Source organism: Carcharodon carcharias, chromosome 10 (assembly GCF_017639515.1).
Source record: "Carcharodon carcharias isolate sCarCar2 chromosome 10, sCarCar2.pri, whole genome shotgun sequence".
NCBI classification, from domain to species: Eukaryota; Metazoa; Chordata; class Chondrichthyes; order Lamniformes; family Lamnidae; genus Carcharodon; species Carcharodon carcharias.
Window position 1 is genome coordinate 93,840,475 of NC_054476.1, and position 8,686 is coordinate 93,849,160.

Here is an 8,686-nt window from a genome sequence, read left to right on the forward strand (position 1 = left end):
AATTTAAATAGTCCAATGGGGATGTCCTTGGCACAGTGGTTCACGTCCTGGCCTCTTGGTCAGAAGCTCTGTGTTCAAATCCCACTCCAAGAAAAGTACATTCATAACAGGCCAAAGAGGTATCTTGTAAATCTGTCCAATGTAATCCAATGGCAGCTGGTAAGATTAGGAGAGATTCCTGGTCAGCCATTTTGGGTGGGAATTAAGACCTCAAAATGTATATTTTTATAAAATGTATATAGACATCTTCATGGCTATTTCTAAAATTTTAAAAGTGAGCAAAGACCTTTTTAAATGCCTGAAGCTATGTCTGTGACCCTTGAACAAAAGAGCTAACTGGCAGTGTTAGGGAAACTCACACCTCGTTATCTCCAAAGAGTCACGAACAACTCTGTGGGCTGCACAGACCAAATTCAAAAAGAGCTATACAAAGGCGTTTTGCACTTCATAACTCAGGTTGGCCTACTTATCTGCTAGATCAGAGGACCCTGCAACCAATTCTTAATGGTTGGGATATTTAAGTATCTCAGGGATTCAGGTGAGGGATACACATACCCTTTGTCAAAGGTGGTGTAGAGAGATGGGAGTCATGTGACATGGACCTCTTGTTTGTGGGACCTATAATATTGCCTTGTGGAACTGCAAAGTCAGTCTGTCATTTTAAAATCTAACTAGCAGCATCACAGAAAAGGAGGTCTTCCCCAGTTGAATACCTGCCCCATCTGCACTGTTTCTGCTGGAACTTCTGTACCATTTCCTACAAGATTGATTCATCTCTGCATTCCTACCCCATCATGGGGAGTCAACTCCACTCGAAAAGTGAATCATACAGCATGGGTTTTCAAGCCGCTGACCTCCATAGTGCCTCATTGGACTTGGATTCCGGACTCTGGACCCATGTGAAATAATATTGCTTTTTTCTGTGATCTCTACACTGTAAATCTTTCCTTTCTCTATCCCTCTTTTACTGTGTGAATGCAAAGGGAGCAACTTTGTGACCCTTTTCCTATCTTTTGAGTGTGTATAAATAAACTAACCCTTTGAGTTCATCCTATCTCAAGTTTGCTGTGAGGTTATTAATAGAAATTGGGTCATGCCAAAACCAAGGGGCTGGGAACTACACCACCATTTATAAAGGGGGAAGCATATCAAAACACCTTTCTGTTTATGGGTGGGTGGTGAGAGGAGAAATTAGTGCTGTTTAAATTAACCCCCTCCTGTCTGTAACAGAAACTGGGGGGCTCATCCAGGCTTACCCATTTGAATTTGACCACAGTCAAAGTTAACACAAGCTGAATGTGATATAAAAGTACCAATTGGAAACTAGAAGGGGAAAACTTGGTGGTTGGGACAAATTTTAAAACACAGTAACTTACCACAGCAAATTCCTTTCCCCTCGCGCTAAGAAAATGATAACTCTTGGTGTTTAGATGCGGGTCCAGCAAGGAAATTTGATGGTGAAACTTTAGCAGCCCTTAACATAGAGCAACTGAAAGCTGTAGCAAGGGAGGTACAGTTAAAATTGTCCAGTAAAGCACAAAGAAGTGAACTGATCCAATTGTTGATAGAACATTTGGATGACACGTTACTGATAGAACAGTTAGATGTAGAGCTCAACCATTGCTCCAAATCCCCTACCCTAGCCAAAGTCAGGCTGAAAAGCTGAGAATGCAGTTGGAATTTAAGGAGAGGGACAAAGAGAGAGAAAGGGAAGTTCGGGAGAGGGAAAGAGAAAGAAAGAGAAAGTGAAAGGAACAGAGAGAGAGAGCACAAGGAACAGGAAAGGGAAAGAGAATTCTAGCTCTGAAAATTGAAAATAGAGTTAACAGCTCAAAGGAGAGAGTGGCCACACAGCTGGAATCTGTGAGGAAAAATCTCTCTCTACCCAGCAGCACTCCCTATCACCCTACCCCAGAACCACTCTGAGGCTAGATTCATTCCCAAATTTCAAGAGAGTGAAATGGAGTCATTTTTTTGGTCACTTTTGAGAAATTGCAGGACAGCTAAAATGGTCCTCAGATATCTGAATCTTCTTAATTTAAGGGGAGCTGTCAGGAAGAACCCCAGAGGTCTACTCAATGTTGACCCCCGATTATGAGTAGACCAAGGCTAAGTGCCTACAAGTTAGTCCCAGAGGCATATTGTCAGCAATTCTGGAACAATCATAAGAAGCCCACACAGACCTACATCGAGTTTGAATGGCTGAAGCAAATTGCATTCGATCGGTGGGTAATACCCCTAACAATCCCGCGCACCTAGGATGGATGTGTGAGCTAGTACTATTGGAGGAATTCAAAAATTGCTTACCCTCCAACCTACAAATATAACTAGAGGAGCAGAGAATTCTCACATCCAGGGGTTCAGAAATCACAGCAGAAAGCTATGACCTCACCCATGGGCCTCGAAACACAGGCAGACCCTTTCCATTCTCATGAGCATTGAAAAGATAAGCAGGGTGATCTAGATGGGAAAGGTCCTCCCACCAATTAAAGGAAACACAAAAGAGGGCATGAGAATCCCTCCTGCAGCCCAAAATGAGAATCAGTGTGTTTTCATTGTAGTAAAATTGGCCATTTCAGACCTGAATGCTGGAGATTGCGGGGGAAGTCTGTTAGTCAAATAGGGCTCCGTATGAGTAGTCTCCCGAAGGATGCCCCAATAGATAGTGCAGCAGAGCAGCCAGAGACTCTCGCTACAGAAACTTACCCCATGGAGGGCATGGCACAGTGTGTGTCTGAGCTGGACAAACTCCCAGAGGATTTCCAGAGCTTTGTCCTTTCAGAAACAGTGTCCCCTACCTGTCCCAAAATGTGAGCAAGTCCGTGGTACTACTCTGGGGCACAGTGGCCACTCAGTCCTTAATGTTAGAGGGAAACCTAAACCTACTCCCTGAGCCCTCCCTGAAGGCCAAAGCCCTGATCAGTGGAGTAGGAGGAGGATCTGTGTTTGCACCCCTCCATATGGTCCACCTAGAGTGTGATCTTGTTTCAGGCCCTGTTATATTAGGAATTGTCCCTGAACTACCAGTAGCGGGAATCGATTTCCTCCTTGGGGACAATTTGGCCGGCAGCCAGGTGCTAGCCAGCAAAAAAAAAGGTCAAGACCAAGCAACAGAAATCTGCAAGTGCCCAGAAAGATGGAGAAGGTCCAGAGGCCCAAAAAACATAAACATTGAGCGAGGGCTGCTCAAATGTAGCAAGGCCAAAGCCCGGCCAGTAAAGTTAAGAAAGGTCCAGGAATTCCCAATAGAATTTAAAATACACTCACTGCACCTCCATTTTGGGCAATGGTGGAACAAGTTGGGAGAGTGCTCCCTCCCAATCCAAAGGCTCTGGCTGAGAAGCCATTGATTGGTTTGGCCAACAGCTTTATGGCAAACTTAAATAAGGACCAGGAAAGTTCCCAAATTGGTCTAGAAAGAGTAACGGTGATGCCTCGCTTATTTAAAAAGCCATCAGGAGGTACAGTGAGAGATGACCATCCACCAGAGGGCAGTAGTGTTCCAAAAGACATGAAACCTTCAATCTAACTGACCAGCAGAGGGATTCCAACCAATTTGATACCATACCCACCCACCTTAATCCAGAATCGCAGGGCAGCCTGATCCATAACACCACCCCCAGTACTGTTACAGTATTGTAACCCTGTGATGTGGATACAGGAGAGGCCCCTTGCAGAAGGCCATCATCCAGGCCCAGAAAGGCTGGCCCAGGTTCAGGAGCAGATTGCCCGCCTGTTGCTATGCCAACCCATAGCATCTAGCAACAGTAACTGGAACACTCCAGTTGTGCTAGTGCCCGAGCCAGACACTAAACCGGAATCCCAAAAGACACCGAAGCCCCTTTAAAACTCCCAAACCTCCTTGCCCTCAGCCTAACCACAGTCCCTGGGTTTGAACAGCTGCATCCACAGGTTACCAAGGTGGACAGGGAGGAGCTAAGCTGGACCAGAGCCACTCAGTCCTATGATCAAAGGACCTGGCATTCTCAGATACCCAGCATTCCCCTGTGGATAGCTCGGAGCAGCTTAACCATTACTAACCCCCTGAGAGCTCAATACCCTGTAAAACCCCAGACTCTTCATAGGACACTTAATCAGGGTTTACACAGGCAGTGTTTTGAAACCAATTGCTTTGCTTATGCCTGATCCCCAACAGAGCAAATTCAGAACTCTAGTCCGCATGGATTTCCTCATAAAACAGATTTTGAACCTTCCAAAGTCAACCTACCCATTCCACATCCCAGGAAAGGACAATGTCCTTGCTGATGCACTAACCTGGATTTAAAGCTCAGATGCAGCAGGGAACTGCCATTGCTCCCGCTCGCTGTGTGTCTGATGTGCCAGTGTGAATGAGAGGATGAATGCATGCTTCTTTGCTTCCTATTCTTCCTTCATCAGACCAAGTATAAATAAAACTGAAATAGAATTCTATCTTTGCCTCTGATGCCGCAAGGACTGTGAAGGGTCTAAGACCTCACACAATATATTTTTATAAAATATATATAGGCATCTTCATGGCTATTTCTAAAAGTTTAAAACTGGACAAAGGCCTTTTTAAATGCTTGAAGCTATGTCTGTCTGTGACCCTCAAAGAAAAGGAACTACCTGGCAGTATCAGGCAAATGCTCACCTCGTTATCTCTGAAAAGATCCTAACTTTGGTCTGTGGTCTGCCCAGACCAAAGTCAAAGAGAAAAAAGCCTATCTGCAATTCATAACCCAGGCTGGCCTACTCATCTGCTAGGACAAAGCGCCCTGTAACCTTCCTTTCCATTCTTAATGGTTGGGATATTTAACCATCTCGGGGATCCAGATGGGAGATACATGTCTTTTGTCAAAGGTGATGATTCACGTGACACGGGCCTCTAGTTTGTTGAACCAGTAATATTGCCTTGGAACTACAAGTCAGTCTGTCATTTTACAATCTAACTAGAAGCATCACAAAAAAAAGGAGCTCTGCCCCGGTTGAATATCTGGCCCCATCTACATTGTTTCTGCTGAAACTTCTGTATCATCGCCTACAAGACTGCTCCATCTCTGTGTGCCTATCTCATTATGTGAAGTCAACTCCTATGGAAAAGTGAATTATACAGCATCAGTTTTCAGCCTGACAAGTTCCATGAAGGAAATCCTCATTGGAATTTGATTCTGGACTCTGAAACAATATTGCTTTTCTCTTTGGTCTCGGCACTGTAAATCTTTCTTTTCTCTATCTCTCTTTTACTATGTGAATGCAAAGGGGGCAATGTCATGACCCTCTCTCCTGTGATTTGAGTGTGTGCAAATAAACTAACCTTCTGAGTTCATCCTATCTCAAGTTTGCTGTGAAGGTTTGGGAAATATACCACTGCTTATAAAGGGGGAAGAAAATCATGAACAGCTTCCTGTTTATGGATAGGTGGTGAGAGGAAAAATGAGTGCTGTTTAAATTAACCCTGCCCCTGTCCGTAACATATCTACAGTTAAGGATACAGGCTCCAAGCTACAACAGGCATGTAAAAGTGTATTTTACCACAGCAACCTAGGCACCTTAGGTGGGGCGGGTTGGCCTAGTTGGCTGGATGGCTGGTGTGGATCAAGTTGATGCCAACGGTGTAGTATAAAGGGTTAACAGTTATGGTAATGAGCTAGTGATGTGTATCAAGATGTAACAGTGGCATCAGTAGTCATAAGTAAGATACTTGGTGGAGCAGAGGGAACAGTCTGTATTCAAGAGAGATGTACCTACCTTGTTGCCTTTCTTGTATAACGTGTTAATAAAGTAGTTTTGAAGTAACCTACCTCAGTCAGACCAGAATTACTCATGGTAAACGTGAAACCTTCACAGTATAGATTAGGCCATGAAACAACCCACAAAACATGGTGGCACTAGCGTTACTTTAGCCTTATAAATCACCCTGAGTATCCACTCTGGATAATTGGCCATTGAATACAATAGCTCTGTCATATAGGTCATGATCACTCACATTACTACAATCCAGAACTTCATCACAAAATGTATAAACAAGAGAGGTAAAAGGCACCACGTTAACTTTTATCAACTGCTCAGATTCCAAAATTTAGTAATTAGCTGCAATTATTCACGAGGAATAATCCTTAACAATTAGATTGCCATGATTTTATAAGTACTGTTTTGCCATCATGACCTATTCCCTCACTAGGGCTTTTCCATTCCCTATGACCCGCTCATAAGACATTCAAATGTGCAGAACTGTGTAGGAGAGAACTATTGCACAGCACAGAAAGCAATTTGGGATTTCACCTATAGACTAATTGGTATTGTATCCTTCAACCATCTTGATTGAACTTTTTGCATGAACCGCCCATGTGAGGGTGGTTGTCAACTTGCAGTCAGATTGATCAATTAAAATTTTATGTAGCATTTTATCAATTACCACATGATCCCTTTCACAGAGTCCATTTCTGAAAGGACATTCAGCTCTGGTATTCTTGACCATAACATTCATGTTTTCATACATGTCTCTGAACTCATCATTGATAACGGAGGTGAATATGGCAGTCAGATATTTCACTGATGCTTCAGGTCTGGTCCCTGTCCATTTTGGTAAGGACATAACGCATGTCCACACATCATTCATTCTTCCACTGGTCATATGGATCAGACTCCAAGAACATTGCAGAGTAATTCCATCCCACAATTTGCACATGCTTTCTTCCATTTTTCACAATGGCCACTCAGATTTTTACTTTCCTGTGTGACCATGTTTTTCTTAGTTTTCAACCTTCACTTTTATGCAACTATCCTCTGCTGCCATGTTATATTTCAGAAAACTATTTGGTGAAGGATACAACTTGAACAGACCTTTATAAGGACTTAGTTACAGAGTTATACATTACAAGCATACACCTCCTAACCCAACAACCCACCTATCCATTTATAGACAAGTAAATCCCCAATTTATGTTCACCATCTTCATTCAATTCAAAACCAGCAGGTCAGAGTGGAAATTCTGAAGCGAGTAATACACCTCCTGACTCCCCAAACCCTGTTCACCATCTACATGGCACAAATTAGGAGTGTGATGCAATACTTCCCACTTGCCTGAATATTGCAGCTCCAACAACATTCGAGCTCGACACCATCCAGGACAAAATAGACCGTTGGATCCAGTGCCCTTGGTTTGCTGGGGCTGCACGCTTTCTTCGGGGTAACTGAGTCAGTACAGAGACAGAGAACATAAGAAGGTTGTTGTTAGAATAAACACATGCTGTTTATTTATAAACTAATTCTACAACTATACTTGTGTGCTCACAACGTAAGACCCTGTCTTCATTCATCAGTGACTAACTCCAGACTCTGTCAAATAGAAGTAGCCCACGCTACTCTGTTATTGGACAATAAGATCATGTGACCTTATATTACAATACTTGTCTTAAAGGTATATTACATTTCAGATTACTACATACCTCCACCTTTACTGAAAAATGCATTTTATAATTTTTTCAATACATCAAGTTATTTATAAAGTTCAATTATTCACAAAATTAGTCTCTCTGGGAGTTTCCTTATGCATATAGAACATCTTAGCTCTACAGCTTCTGAAGTCTGCTTTGGAGTCTCCCTTATTGAAGTCATCCGAGCATCAGGCTCTACAGCAGGTACCTGCTGTTTTTGTTTCTCTGACTCTTTCAGGCTCTTCAAATACATTTGTGCTTGGTTGAGTTATTTCAACAGGAAATGTTGATTCAGTCTTGAGCGCTGGTGGAATCACTTCTGGATATTTGGCTTCTCCACTCTGCATGTGATCCACATGTCTTCTTATTATTTGATCTTTAACTTTCACATGGTAGGAAAGAGGTCCTGTTACAGCACTTATTTCACCAAACAACCATGCTGGTCCTCCTATAAAATTTTTCATAAATACCATCTCTGCTACACTAAACGTTCTGTCCCAACTGTGACAATCATGTCCCATTTTTTTATTTTCTTACCTTCTTTCCACCTTCCCCCCAAACCTCACCCCCCCACCCCCGCCCCCCCACCCCCCACCCCCCCCCCCCCCCCCCCGGCAAAGTTTGGCATAATTAGGCTCAATGTTGACCGGAGATGACACTTCATCAACAGTTCAGCAGGTGTGACACCTGTTGTCGAATGAGGGGTGGTTCAATAGTGGAATAGAAATCGTGCTAATTTAGTCACTATCAAATCTCCAGGCAATTTCTTCATACCAGATTTGAACGTCTGAACCACTCTCTCATCGAGTCCATTTGAAGAAGGATGGTATGGAGATGTTTTTACATGAATAATACCATTGAGGCTTGTAAATTGGTTAAATTTAGCACTTGTGAATACTGCTCCATTATCTGAAACTAGCACTTCAGGTAATCCATTTATAGCGAAGCTTTGTCGTAGCTCGTCTCTTGTCGCCGAAGATGTGGGTGACCTTACTTCGTATACATCCATTCATTTTGAATGCGCGTTTATGATAAGTAGGAACATTGTTCCCATAAAAGGTCCTATATAATCAATGTTTAGTCATATCCATGGCCCCCCTGACCACTCCCAGGTGTGTAATTGGGCTGTTGCAGGTAATTTTTGTACTTGTCAACATTGTATACAGCTTCTCACTAAGTTTTCTATTTCTCCATCCATTCCCAGCCACCATATAGCTACGTGCTATTACCTTCATTTTGGAAATTTCAGGATGTGTGCTGTGAATTTGGGA